This window comes from Myxine glutinosa, chromosome 10, assembly GCF_964187855.1.
Source record: "Myxine glutinosa chromosome 10, kmMyxGlut1.1, whole genome shotgun sequence".
Lineage (NCBI taxonomy): Eukaryota > Metazoa > Chordata > Myxini > Myxiniformes > Myxinidae > Myxine > Myxine glutinosa.
The window spans coordinates 57,424,429-57,439,447 of NC_136270.1; the positions used below are offsets into that span (position 1 = coordinate 57,424,429).

The 15,019-nt window shown below is 52.5% G+C and overlaps 1 long non-coding RNA gene across 1 annotated transcript in view; it reads right to left on the bottom strand.

The window, feature by feature from the left end:
* Positions 1-1,838: 1,838 nt before the first annotated feature.
* LOC137434595 (uncharacterized) overlaps positions 1,839-15,019 on the bottom strand; it is a 29,314-nt gene continuing 16,133 nt past the window's right edge. The window contains exon 2 of the long non-coding RNA XR_010985881.2: positions 1,839-3,131. This is a non-coding gene — a long non-coding RNA (uncharacterized LOC137434595). The remainder of the gene's footprint in view (positions 3,132-15,019) is intronic.

Below are 15,019 nucleotides of genomic sequence, written 5' to 3' on the forward strand. Positions count from 1 at the left end.
AAAGCCAGTCGCCGACTGGGCATCCTCCGTCGTGCGAAGTCCTTCCTAGGCACACCTGAGCTCCTCACCACATACAAGGCTTTCATCCGCAGCTCAATGGAATACTGTTCTCCCCTATGGGCTGGTGCTCCTGCCTCACACCTGGCTCGGCTTCACGCTGTTGAATCCAAAGCTTTCAGAATCATTGGAATCTCCCACGATGAAGCTATCTCTGAGGGCCTTTCACTCACTCACCGCAGGCAGGTAGGTGGTCTTTCTGTCTTCCACCGACTCCTCTCCGGCCTTGCTCCCCCAGCTCTCTCTGTGCTCTGTCCCCCAAATATTCCTACAGGTCGCACAAGATCTGCCAGCCACCCTCTGATGGTTAAACTGCCGAAATCTCGGCTCTCTGCTCACCTTCACTCTTTCATTCCTCTTTTCTCCCACCTCTGGAACAAACTCCCACACTCACTTCAATCACACTCCTCCCTCCAGGTCTTCAAAACAGCTGTTCACCACCATCTCTTATCTTCCCCCATCCAAAACCTTGATCTTTTCTACCCCCACTAATTCACCCCAGATCCACCTTGTTTGAAATTCCAACTTCTTTCCTGGAAGTCTTGGCAGTGTCCATATGTTTTATACCTCTCCCACCCCCCCACCCCCCTTCCCATGCCTCCCCCCCAAAGCCCTCTCCCTCCCACAGTTCTCTCGATGTCTCCATGTCTCTCGGTCCCTGCTCTCAAATGTTGTGTTTGTGTCCTTCCCCCTCTCTCCCCATCTTGTCTACCGCTCCCGATGTTATTTGTTTTGTGTGTCTGTTTGTCTTTCTGTGTGATTAATGTTCGCTCTTTCACGAGCCTCGATGTTGTATACAAAAAAAAAAAGAAAAAAAGAAGATGTTAGATGGCCTTGAGCAAAAGAGAGGGTGAAGAGAACAGAGAGAGGGTGAGACGGAGCAGGATTTTAGGACCTGTGGGCTGATGCCGTCCGGTCCAGTTGCAGAATCAGAGACGAGGTTGGACAGAGACTACTCCACCTTGTCAGGAGAGAAGGACACAGACTCTAGGAGCAGCTGGGTTCGACTGTGTTAGGTGGGTACACAGAGTTGAGGCATTCACCTTTTTCACGTACGGTGTCAGCTGTATAGCCATTTGAGGTAAGGGAGGGGATGGAGGGGAACAAACACCAGAAACAGATTTGACCAGATACCACCAAAATTTGGAGGAGGGAGACAGGTTTGAAAGTTCAGTCTTGAGAGTAGAGATATTGTTTGCTGTCTCTCCTGAGCGGAGACACACACATCTTCCTAGATTTGTGGAAAGAAATGAGATTTCCTTCGGTTGGATTTGCCTACCTTGAGGTGAAGGAAAGCCGTTTCAGGGGATTCTGCCAATAGACTATTAATGTGACCTTTTGGCCGATGTATTTTCCAAGTTTCAGCTAGTTTCAATGTATAGCATTTGAGATACGAGCGCCAACACATTTTGGGCGGACAGACAGACAGACTGACGGAAGGACACAAACGTGAATTGAAATTCAAACATGAATCAAACGGACACAAATTTGAGGGTTTTCTTCATAAAACTCAAAGAATGCGGAAACGGACGTTGCTGAAATTTGGAACATATTACATACAACGCATTTACTTCTGAAATTTGCAGAAGATGTCGTCCAGTAGAAGCCAATAAATGAATTTTCAGTCCCCATGTTAAAGTTGCATACAGAGAAACGATCCCTTATCAAAGGGAGGGGCGCTTTGCGAAGCACTGGTGTGGAAGTTGACCATCATGTAATCGCAGCATTCTCCCAGATGTAAAACAATACGGTGAACGCTCAAAATGAAACAAGAATCATAATTGAAGCATTTCAATTTTATAAACAGCATTGACCATGGTAAAAAGTTAACATAAGTATCATTGATAATAAAATAAGCTCAGATATTATAATGAATGCAGCCAAGCATTAGACGTCTTCGATTTAGGAAGCACCAAACTGTACTGGATATTTCGTCGCTCTCGTGAAATAAAACCCAAAGCACTACAAAAGTAACTAAAATAACTAATTCCAAGCAAGTCATTTAAATATACAAACAGAGAGCGTATGGGGTGTAGATTGAGGGAAATGAGTGTGAAGAATGGAGAGGAAAGGAAACAGAACAGAAAATATGATACATGAGTGAGAGTGGGGAGAGAGTGGAAAGCAGAATGGGAATTGGTAATGATGGTCGGAGGGAAATATTTCGGGATTGGTGGTGGTGGTGGTGGTGGTGGAGACCCATAGTCTTGCGAGAGCATCAAGGCATTCAGAAGTGGTCATTAAATTTTGTTGTAGCCAATCTAATCATGGACAAGTCCAACCAGGTGCAGAGTGCGCATGTTTCCTTGCGCACTCTACGCCTGGGAGTCAAAAGCCTGGGAAGTCTCGGGAATCAAACGCACACAAGTCTGGTAAATGCAAAAACGCTCGAACCACTCAAGCACCAAGCTGCTTTGAAAAGGGGAAAGGGCGGAAGTCAAAAGTTCTGCCAGTTATTCACATGTAAGAATGCAAATGGTCTCTTAAACGAGTAAAAACTGCTGGTGTTTTGCAGAACATGGGAGTATAAACAGACTTCGCAGTGCCGCAAACTTCCACATGTGTTCCACCTTCTCAAATGAAATGTCCGAACACAAAGAAATGTCCGAAACACTGGTAGCTTGTACATTACATGCCACTTATACGACTTGCGAATGTTTATATCCCCAGAGGGGTCTTGGAAGGCTACAATCTCAAACTACAAATCTTAAACTTTCTGAGCAAATAATATCCTCAGGACATAAGCAGAATTGTTTCTGTGACAACGTTGGCCAATGTCAAAATTGTTACATCTGTAAACCATGAATGGTAACACAACTCTTTGGCCATTCAACCTGCCGGAGTCGCCAGCTTCATGCAGTCTGGAAGTATCGAACTCTTTGTTTTCCTGAACTCGACACTGACCCGCAGGCCACACCTTGCCCGGTGGCTCCTTCCGAAGACCCACCGAGTGGCACAGGCTCCATGTTAGCCCAGGGATCCTGCAGCATCGATAGGCTGAAGTAATTCCCAGAACCGTTATTGCCTCCACCTTTGCCCCAATGCCGTGGGGTGCGCACAGTCTGCGGGGAGGTCTGTAAAGACAGCACCGGATAAGCCAAAGTCGGGAAGAAAGGGAAAGTGTGATTGTAATGACGCCCAACCAGATGTTAAATATCAGCGATATCAAAATCTTCTTCTTCAAACAAACTCGGAAGCAAGAGAGTATACAGTCGTGGCCAAAAATATTGGGACCCTTGCACTTTTTTCAAATAACTCACAATTTTCTAAATAAAATATTGTTACGGTTTTTAGAACCTTCACTAGTAAATTTTAGTAAATGTCCCCCTGTAGATATCCCCATCAATTGGCTGGTTAAAGATCGCACCCGAGTTAGTCCATGAACAACACGTAGCGAACCACAGGCCCTCTTCGTAGTTATTTCATTATTATGTCTTTCAGTTAAGGACCTGTTCCCAATAGTTGAATCTGCGTTGCATTAATCAAATAAGATAGGCCCCATTCCGTCCATTTTGCTCTCCCTCTCCAAATTGTTCTTACTTCGTTGCCAGCAGCGTTCGCCGCCATTACGCACGTGGTCAAGCCGGAGAAGAAGGGGGGCAGAGCGCCGAGACCGAGGCGTGGCCCTTTCGGTGAGCCAACCAGGGCTGAGATGAGCTCGGTGGCGGGCGTGGTTTCGGAGGAGCGCGTAGTGATCTTGGCTCGCGTTATAAAAGAGCGCGCGAAGAGCCCTTGGACGGACTTCTTTCAAGGGGCTCCTTTTGGAAGAACTGCGCGGGGGACGTCCCTGGCGCAAGAACCATACGGCGGCGCTCTTGAACAGGACTCGCGTGCACACGGCAGTGGCGAAAGAACTCTAAGGCGGCGCTCATTGCAAAGGGGTTATAAGAGAACCTTGGAGAGGGTGCGTTTGGCAAAGCCATTCATTTATTACGTACGGAACATCCCAGTCCCCCGCTATACGTAGGGTCCGCTCGCGGTTAAACGATACGCGCGAAGCTGCCTGCCGGGTTTTCACCGCGGGACCGGAGCCTGGACCCCATCGCCTGGACCATCCACCTGGACCTTCCACCCTACCAGCTACAATCCCCGTGTGAGTGTGTATGTTTGTCTGGGGTCGTAATATAAGACTGTTTTAAGGCTTGCCCTGTGTCTTCTTCTTCTTCTGTATATTGCTTTCGTTTCTCCTTTGGTTTCTTTGGTTTTGTAAATAATTAATAAATGTCTGTTATTTCTTACCCTTTTGGTTTCATTCTTCCCCGATCGCTTTAGTCTTTTCTTTCGATTGAATACCTGTGGCACGATTTGGCCAACGCTTTATAATCGGGTTTAGTCTCTTGTTAACGGCCTGAGTCGTGGCTCGCTTCGCTCGGCGTGTCCATTACAGTCACGGCTCAGGCGGGGCTCATTTCCTCGCTTACCAGAAGGCGCTGGTACTTAGGTCATAGGAATAATTGGCCTACTACCCTATTCAGCGCTGACCGGAAGTGGCGAGATAGTTCCAGGACTCGGACGGCCAGCTTAAAAGACGAGGGGATTAAACCCCCCTCGGTAAGGGGAGTGCCGAAACCGAGATCTGTAACAATTGGTGTCACGAGTGGGATCTGGAACCTGGAACTAAATTTATTTAGACCAAATTTTGGACACCAATTGTGCTATTGGCCGTAACAATTGGTGTCGAGGAGTTGGGATTTGGACCCAAACCAAATTTTTTAAACATCTGAAAATTTGGTCGAAATTACGAGCGGCCGAAATTTTGTTAACATCCTAAATTAAAGTCGTGCCATGGATGATCAAGGTGATTGGGTGCCAGTAGGGGAGAATAAGGGGTTAGAGGCAACCCAGGACCCCAGGGAGGAGGACAGCAATGAGGATGCAGTAGAGGGGGTTCCAGGCGCACAAGATGGCAGCACCTCGCACGAGGTTACAGGAGAGGCACAAGATGGCGCCGCGCACATGGTCGCGGCAGCCGCGCACGCGGCACCGATGGACTGGGGCCTATTCATGGTGCAAATGCAGGCCTTCATAGTCAAAACGGAGGGAATGGAAAGCAGAATGAGGGCTGATAGTGAGAAATTGGGAGGCCAAATTGGAGCAATGGGAGGCCAAATTGGAGCAATGAGGGACGAAGCAAGGGGTACCAGTGAGCAATTGAGAAATGACTTGGGTAACAGAATTGGGGGGCTAGAAGGCAAATTGGGGGGCCAACTGGAGGACGTGGGTAACCAAATAGGGGAACTAAAAGACGGGTTAATGGGGTTGGAAAATAGGATGGCCACCCAGGAGAACCAAATGGAAAGGGTGAAGAATGGGTTAGAGGGGTTAGAAAACAATATGGAAGGCAAATTGAGTGAAATAGGGGAGCAATCCGACAGGGAAATTAAACAGATGGGGAATCAGATAGAGGAGGTAAAAAACAGGGTTGGAAAGTAAATTGGATGCCCAAAGGAATGATTTGGAGTAGATGAGGGTGGCATCTACCAAAGAAATGGGAGAGATGGGGTTGGATATAGGGTGCGGAGTGGGCGAAGAGGTCGCGGGGGTTTGCGAGGAGGTAAAGCGGGGTGAGGAGTGCATGGAGAAAGAGGTGAGGAACAGCACGGCTAGGTTACAGGGGGGCATAGAAGACCTGACGCGGGGAGTAGAGCAGCTGACAGTGGGACAGAAGGAGTTAGGGGAGCAGGTGGAAAAGAACACAGCGGTAATAGGGGGGTTGAAAGCAACGCAAAAAGAGATAAAGAAGGAATTAATGGCGACAAAGAAAGAATGTCAGATGGTAGACGAGGGGTTGACAAAGAGGTTGGACGAGGTGACAAAGACAATGGAGACGATGGAGACGAAGGAACGGGAAGTCAGAACGCACATAGAAACGACCAAGGTGGCCTTAGAGGGAGAAATTGAAGGGGCGAACCGGGAAATAAAGGAGGTGAAACAAAAATTAGAGGAAGTGGAAGAGGGGGTAAGTGAAATTAAGAAGAGACGGAGGGAGACTAAGGAGGAGATAAAGGAGGAGGTGATGGAATTGGTGCAAGGTCTGTGCTCACAGCGTGATGATGTGCTTACTGACCAAATAAAGAGTTTGCAGGTGGCGGAGGAGGAGCGAAGGAGAAGAGGCGCCGAGGTGAGTGGCGATTTGCTCGGGAATGTATATGGTGTGAGGGGAGATTCAGTGAGCTTGGGTGTTGGTCTGGACCCGGGCGTTTGTGAAAGCCGCTGGTGAGGTGTGCGACTGGTGCAGAGTGTGTGGAAAGAGGATGTGTGCAAGGATGTCCGACTATGGAGAGTGCGAGAGGTATTGGTGAGCAAGGGTGTGCGGTGATGATTGGGTGTGCAGAAGAGTGCACACCTGTGGTGAGTGTTACGGAGGATGTAACGGGGGAAGAAAGGTGTGGAACGGAGGTGTGCGTGAGGAAAAAGTGTGCGCCAAGGAGTGAGTGTGCTGTCGAGAGTGAGAGTGAATGCACGACAGAGTGTGGTGGTGAGAGTGACACTGAGAGTGAGTTGGTGGTGGCGGATGCGGGAGGGCACATTGAAGCGCGTGATTGGGTGTGCAAAAGAGTGCACACCCATGGTTGTCACAGAGGATGTAACCGAGGAGTGGGCGTGAGGAGGTGTGTTGATGAAGTGTGCGAACAACGAGTGTGTGCCAAGGTGTGCGGTGGTCAGGTATGTAACGAAGTCTGTGAGCGGAATGAGTGTACCTGGGTGGTGTGTAAGAGAAATTGCAATAACAATGTGTATGGAGACACCTGGTTTGGTGAGTGTGAAAGGCGTCGCGTATGCGTGTGAGCATGCGAGTAAGGCATCGACGTTAAACGGAGCAGCGGTTAGGCCGACGTTTAGCCGACGCAAGCCCTCGGTCCGTGCCGGGCTTTGGGTACTGCGGGAACCGGCGAGGGTCAAAATCGCGGCGGTTTCAAAAGAACCGCCGTGCACGATCCGGGCCGGGCCTCGCCCTGCACGGTCGCGTCCGCGCTCTGCTAAGCGGAGCGGGCGGCCCGGTGCGAGGTAAGGTAGGAAGGGTCGGGACGGCGCCCCCTTGTGGTTGCGGCGTCCCGGCCAGGCGAGATTGGGCCATCGGGCGGGAGACCGAAAGGCTCCGCGCCGAGGTGGATCTTGGAATCTCGGCCCGAGTAAACCTCCTCCCCTGAACCGAGTGCCGGACGGACGCAACCGTGGTAGACGAACCACCCGCATTCATTGCTCGGCTTTGCGAAGCCGCACTTTGAGAATGGAATGACGCACCGAGAGGCTCAAGTTTAATGGACTGTGATGGTGACAGTGTTTTGATTCGAAATTGGGAATAGTGAATAGGATTGGCAAATTTGATGGGTAAAAATGATTGGCAGTGATGATTGGCAAATTGGATTGGCAAATTTGATGGGCAATTTGATTGGCAAATTTTGATTGGCAAAAATTGGATGGGCAAAATTGGTCGTGAGAGATGCCCGATGTAGAGGGATGGTAAATCCACCACCCCTCCCATCAACCAGGCACATGAGCTATAGACTTATGGGGTTTGGCAGTGTAAGCTCGCCGAGGGCGGGTTAGCATAAATGTATAGGGACCAAGAGATGACAATAGGTAACTGTAGAATTAAGTAGTGACATTGTACAAGTAGTGGGGACGTAGAATTGATTAGGTGGATTATAACGACGAGGGAGCGCAGTAGTATAAGGGGCGACTGGGAAGCGCGAGTTTCAGAAGGGAAAACCAGGTAGATCAGATGATGCAGTGTGTTTGTGGTGTGGTTTATTGAATGAGGCATTGCGTATGGAAGTTCTTGCTGGTGAGCATATTGAAGTGAGGAATTGAGAGGCAATGCTCGTGAATGGTGCAGCATGTGTGAAGGAGGTGATTGAGCAGCGTATGGTGAAAAGTGCGATTGTGAGTTGTATGGAGCGAATGGTCCTGGAGGAGAGACGGGTGCAAGAGCCACCAGGTGTGTGTGAGCACAGGTGTGTAAGTGAAGTACAGGTGTATGGAGAATGGTTGAATGGAATAGATGGTCTGGAGTGAATGGAGCATGGAGCATGGAGTGTATGGAGAATTGTTGTGTGAAATAGCTGGTATGGAATATATGGAGAATGGAATAGATGGAATGGAGTATGGAATGGATGGTGTGGAGTGAGTAGTGTGGAATATGTGGAGTGGAGTGGTTGGTGCGGAAGGAGTGGATGGGGAGGATGGACCCCTTTCACGAATACCCGGGGAGGGTAGTTTAAGAGTAGGTAGAGGGTATAGGTAAATTGTGGTGGATATTGGCATCTGTGGTGCGTATGGTAGAATGGTGTTTGGATGGGTGCATTAGTGAAGTGGAAATGGCTGGGCGTGTGGCCTGTTAGTGTGTGTGTGTGTGGTTAAATGGACACTCCGCCACTGTCAGGATGTCGGCCAGGTGAGGCCGCAGGTGGGCTCTGGGAGCCGGTAGAGTTGTTCAGTGGGGCCAGAGGATCCGGAGGACGGACCCGGGTAGCCCAGTGCCAGAGAGGGCACCGAGTGGGGAGAGCGCCATAGGGCCTTCCCCAGGTAGATAGGTTAGGGTAAGGAGCAGGTACGCTCGGAGGCAACTGCAGGTACGCCCAGCCCCTTATCCCCTTCTAACCTTCTCCCAGCCTCTTACCCCCTTATAACCTTCTCCCAGCCCCTTACCCCCTCATAACCTTCTCCCAGCCCCTTACCCCCTTCTCCCAGCTCCTTACCCCCTTATAACCTTCTCCCAGCCCCTTACCCCCTCATAACCTTCTCCCAGCCCCTTACCCCCTCATAACCTTCTCCCAGCCCCTTACCCCCTTATAACCTCCTCCCAGCCCCTTACCCCCTTACAACCTTCTCCCAGCCCCTTACCCCCTAATAACCTTCTCCCAGCACTGACCCCTCATAACCCTCTCCCAGCACTGACCCCCTTTTACCCTTCTCCCAGACCCTTACCCCCTTCTAACCTTCTCCCAGCCCCTTACCCCCTCATAACCTTCTCCCGGACCTTACCCCTTCATAACACTCTCCCAGCATTATCCCCCTCATAACCTTCTCCCAGCACTGACCCCCTCATAACCTTCTCCCAGCCCCTTACCCCATTATAACCTTCTCCCAGCCCCTTACCCCCTCATAACCTTCTCCCGGACCTTACCCCTTCATAACACTCTCCCAGCACTATCCCCCTTATAACCTTCTCCCAGCCCCTTACCCCCTTATAACCTTCTCCCAGCCCCTTACCCCCTCATAACCTTCTCCCAGCCCCTTACCGCCTCATGACCTTCGCCCAGCCCCTTACCCCCTTGTAACCTTCTCCCAGCCCCTTACCCCCTTATAACCTTCTCCCAGCCCCTTACCCCCTCCTAACCTTCTCCCAGCCCCTTACCCCCTTATAACCTTCTCCCAGCCCCTTACCCTCTTATAACCTTCTCCCAGCCCCTTACCCCCTCATAACCTTCTCCCAGCCCCTTACCCCCTTATAACCTTCTCCCAGCCCCTTACCCCCTTCTAACCTTCTCCCAGCCCCTTTCCCCCCTCATAACCTTCTCCCAGCCCCTTTCCACCTCATAACCTTCTCTGAGCCCCTTACCCCCTTATAACCTTCTCCCAGCCCCTTACCCCTCTTATAACCTTCTCCCAGCCCCTTATCCCCTTATAACCTTCTCCCAGCCCCTTACCCCCTTATAACCTTCTCCCAGCATCTTACCCCATTATGACCTTCTCCCAGCCCCTTACCCCCTTATAACCTTCTCCTAGCCCTTTACCCCCTTATAACCTTCTCCCAGCCCCTTACCCCCTTATAACCTTCTCCCAGCCCCTTACCCCCTTATAACCTTCTCCCAGCCCCTTATCCCCTTATAACCTTCTCCCAGCCCCTTACCCCCTTATAACCTTCTCCTAGCCCCTTACCCCCTTATAACCTTCTACCAGCCCCTTACCCCCTTATAACCTTCTCCCAGCCCCTTACCCCCTTATAACCTTCTCCCAGCCCCTTACCCCCTTCTAACCTTCTCCCAGCCCCTTACCCCCTCATAACCTTCTCTGAGCCCCTGACCCCCTTATAACCTTCTCCCAGCCCCTTACCCCCTCATAACCTTCTCCCAGCCCCTTGCCCCCTTATAACCTTCTCCCAGCCCCTTACCCCCTCATAACCTTCTCCCAGCCCCTTACCCCCTTATAACCTTCTCCCAGCCCCTTACCCCCTTATAACCTTCTCCCAGCCCCTTACCCCCTTATAACCTTCTCTCAGCACTGACCCCCTCATAACCCTCTCCCAGCACTGACCCCCTTATAACCTTCTCCCAGCCCCTTACCCCCTTCTCCCAGCACTGACCCCCTCATAACCTTCTCCCAGCCCCTGACCCCCTTATAACCTTCTCCCAGCCCCTTACCCCATCCTAACCTTCTCCCGGACCTTACCCCTTCATAACACTCTCCCAGCACTATCCCCCTCATAACCTTCTCCCAGCACTGACCCTCTCATAACCTTCTCCCAGCCCCTTACCCCCATATAACCTTCTCCCAGCCCCTTACCCCCTCATAACCTTCTCCCGGACCTTACCCCTTCATAACACTCTCCCAGCACTATCCCCCTTATAAGCTTCTCCCAGCCCCTTACCCCCCTTCTAACCTTCTCCCAGCACTGATCCCCTCATAACCTTCTCCCAGCCCCTTACCCCCCTTCTCCCAGCCCCTTACCCCCCTTCTAACCTTCTCCCAGCCCCTTACCCCCCTTCTAACCTTCTCCCAGCCCCTTACCCCCCTTCTAACCTTCTCCCAGCCCCTTAACCCTCTTCTAACCTTCTCCCAGCCCCTTACCCCCCTTCTAACCTTCTCCCAGCACTGACCCCCTCATAACCTTCTCCCAGCACTGACCCCCTCATAACCTTCTCCCAGCACTGACCCCCTCATAACCTTCTCCCAGCACTGACCCCCTCATAACCTTCTCCCAGCACTGACCCCATCGTAACCTTCTCCCAGCACTGACCCCCTCATAACCTTCTCCCAGCACTGACCCCCTCAAAACCTTCTCCCAGCACTGACCCCCTCATAACCTTCTCCCAGCCCCTTATAACCTTCTCCCAGCACTGACCCCCTCATAACCTTCTCCCAGCACTGACCCCCTCATCACCTTCTCCCAGCCCCTTACCCCCTTCTAACCTTCTCCCAGCCCCTTACCCCCTTATAACCTTCTCCCAGCCCCTTACCCCCTCATAACCTTCTCCCAGCCCCTTACCCCCTTATAACCTTCTCCCAGCCCCTTACCCCCTTCTTACCTTCTCCCAGCTCCTTACCCCCTCATAACGTTCTCCCAGCCCCTTACCCCCTCATAACCTTCTCCCAGCCCCTTACCCCCTTGTAACCTTCTCCCAGCCCCTTACCCCCTTATAACCTTCTCCCAGCCCCTTAACCCTCTTCTAACCTTCTCCCAGCCCCTTACCCCCCTTCTAACCTTCTCCCAGCACTGACCCCCTCATAACCTTCTCCCAGCACTGACCCCCTCATAACCTTCTCCCAGCACTGACCCCCTCATAACCTTCTCCCAGCCCCTTACCCCCTCATAACCTTCTCCCAGCACTGACCCCCTCATAACCTTCTCCCAGCCCCTTACCCCCTTCTAACCTTCTCCCAGCCCCTTACCCCCTTATAACCTTCTCCCAGCCCCTTACCCCCTTCTAACCTTCTCCCAGCCCCTTACACCCTTCTAACCTTCTCCCAGCCCCTTACCCCCTTATAACCTTCTCCCAGCCCCTTACCCCCTTCTCCCAGCTCCTTACCCCCTTGTAACCTTCTCCCAGCCCCTTACCCCCTTGTAACCTTCTCCCAGCCCCTTAACCCCTCATAACCTTCTCCCAGCCCCTTACAACCTTCTCCCAGCCCCTTACCCCCTTATAACCTTCTCCCAGCCCATTACCCCCTTATAACCTTCTCCCAGCCCCTTACCCCCTTATAACCTTCTCCCAGCCCCTTACCCCCTCATAACCCTCTCCCAGCACTGTCCTCCTCATAACCCTCTCCCAGCACTGTGCCCCTCATAACCTTCTCCCAGACCTTACCTCCTCATAACCCTCTCCCAGCACTGACCCCCTTCTAACCTTCTCCCAGCTCCTTACCCCCTTATAACATTCTCCCAGCCCCTTACCCCCTTCTAACCTTCTCCCAGCCCCTTACCCCCTTCTAACCTTCTCCCAGCCCCTTACCCCCTTCTAACCTTCTCCCAGCCCCTTACCCCCTTATAACCTTCTCCCAGCCCCTTACCCCCTTATAAACTTCTCCCAGCTCCTTACCCCCTCATAACCGTCTCCCAACCCCTTACCCCCTCATAACCTTCTCCCAGCCCCTTACCCCCTTGTAACCTTCTCCCAGCTCCTTACCCCCTTCTAACCTTCCCCAGCCCCTTACCCCCTCATAACCTTCTCCGAGCCCCTGACCCCCTTATAACCTTCTCCCAGCCCCTTACCCCCTCATAATCTTCTCCCAGCCCCTTGCCCCCTGATAACCTTCTCCCAGCCCCTTACCCCCTCATAACCTTCTCCCAGGCCCTTACCCCCTTATAACCTTCTCCCAGCACTGACCCCCTCATAACCCTCTCCCAGCACTGACCCCCTTATAACCTTCTCCCAGCCCCTTACCCCCTTATAACCTTCTCCCAGCACTGACCCCCTCATAACCTTCTCCCAGCCCCTGACCCCCTTATAACCTTCTCCCAGCCCCTTAGCCCCTCATAACCTTCTCCAGGACATTCCCCTTCATAACACTCTCCCAGCACTATCGCCCTCATAACCTTCTCCCAGCACTGACCCCCTCATAACCTTCTCACAGCCCCTTACCCCCTTATAACCTTCTCCCAGCCCCTTACCCCCTCATAACCTTCTCCCGGACCTTACCCCTTCATAACACTCTCCCAGCACTATCCCCCTTATAACCTTCTCCCAGCCCGTTACCCCCTTATAACCTTCTCCCAGCCCCTTACCCCCTCATAACCTTCTCCCAGCCCCTTACCCCCTCGTAACCTTCTCCCAGCCCCTTACCCTCTTTTAACCTTCTCCCAGCCCCTTACCCCCTTATAACCTTCTCCCAGCCCCTTACCCCCTTATAACCTTCTCCCAGCCCCTTATCCCCTTATAACCTTCTCCCAGCCCCTTACCCCCTTATAACCTTCTCCTAGCCCCTTACCCCCTTATAACCTTCTACCAGCCCCTTACCCCCTTATAACCTTCTCCCAGCCCCTTACCCCCTTATAACCTTCTCCCAGCCCCTTACCCCCTTCTAACCTTCTCCCAGCCCCTTACCCCCTCATAACCTTCTCTGAGCCCCTGACCCCCTTATAACCTTCTCCCAGCCCCTTACCCCCTCATAACCTTCTCCCAGCCCCTTGCCCCCTTATAACCTTCTCCCAGCCCCTTACCCCCTCATAACCTTCTCCCAGCCCCTTACCCCCTTATAACCTTCTCCCAGCCCCTTACCCCCTTATAACCTTCTCCCAGCCCCTTACCCCCTTATAACCTTCTCTCAGCACTGACCCCCTCATAACCCTCTCCCAGCACTGACCCCCTTATAACCTTCTCCCAGCCCCTTACCCCCTTCTCCCAGCACTGACCCCCTCATAACCTTCTCCCAGCCCCTGACCCCCTTATAACCTTCTCCCAGCCCCTTACCCCATCATAACCTTCTCCCGGACCTTACCCCTTCATAACACTCTCCCAGCACTATCCCCCTCATAACCTTCTCCCAGCACTGACCCTCTCATAACCTTCTCCCAGCCCCTTACCCCCATATAACCTTCTCCCAGCCCCTTACCCCCTCATAACCTTCTCCCGGACCTTACCCCTTCATAACACTCTCCCAGCACTATCCCCCTTATAAGCTTCTCCCAGCCCCTTACCCCCCTTCTAACCTTCTCCCAGCACTGATCCCCTCATAACCTTCTCCCAGCCCCTTACCCCCCTTCTCCCAGCCCCTTACCCCCCTTCTAACCTTCTCCCAGCCCCTTACCCCCCTTCTAACCTTCTCCCAGCCCCTTACCCCCCTTCTAACCTTCTCCCAGCCCCTTAACCCTCTTCTAACCTTCTCCCAGCCCCTTACCCCCCTTCTAACCTTCTCGCAGCACTGACCCCCTCATAACCTTCTCCCAGCACTGACCCCCTCATAACCTTCTCCCAGCACTGACCCCCTCATAACCTTCTCCCAGCACTGACCCCCTCATAACCTTCTCCCAGCACTGACCCCATCATAACCTTCTCCCAGCACTGACCCCCTCATAACCTTCTCCCAGCACTGACCCCCTCAAAACCTTCTCCCAGCACTAACCCCCTCATAACCTTCTCCCAGCCCCTTATAACCTTCTCCCAGCACTGACCCCCTCATAACCTTCTCCCAGCACTGACCCCCTCATCACCTTCTCCCAGCCCCTTACCCCCTTCTAACCTTCTCCCAGCCCCTTACCCCCTTATAACCTTCTCCCAGCCCCTTACCCCCTCATAACCTTCTCCCAGCCCCTTACCCCCTTATAACCTTCTCCCAGCCCCTTACCCCCTTCTTACCTTCTCCCAGCTCCTTACCCCCTCATAACGTTCTCCCAGCCCCTTACCCCCTCATAACCTTCTCCCAGCCCCTTACCCCCTTGTAACCTTCTCCCAGCCCCTTACCCCCTTATAACCTTCTCCCAGCCCCTTAACCCTCTTCTAACCTTCTCCCAGCCCCTTACCCCCCTTCTAACCTTCTCCCAGCACTGACCCCCTCATAACCTTCTCCCAGCACTGACCCCCTCATAACCTTCTCCCAGCACTGACCCCCTCATAACCTTCTCCCAGCCCCTTACCCCCTCATAACCTTCTCCCAGCACTGACCCCCTCATAACCTTCTCCCAGCCCCTTACCCCCTTCTAACCTTCTCCCAGCCCCTTACCCCCTTATAACCTTCTCCCAGCCCCTTACCCCCTTCTAACCTTCTCCCAGCCCCTTACACCCTTCTAACCTTCTCCCAG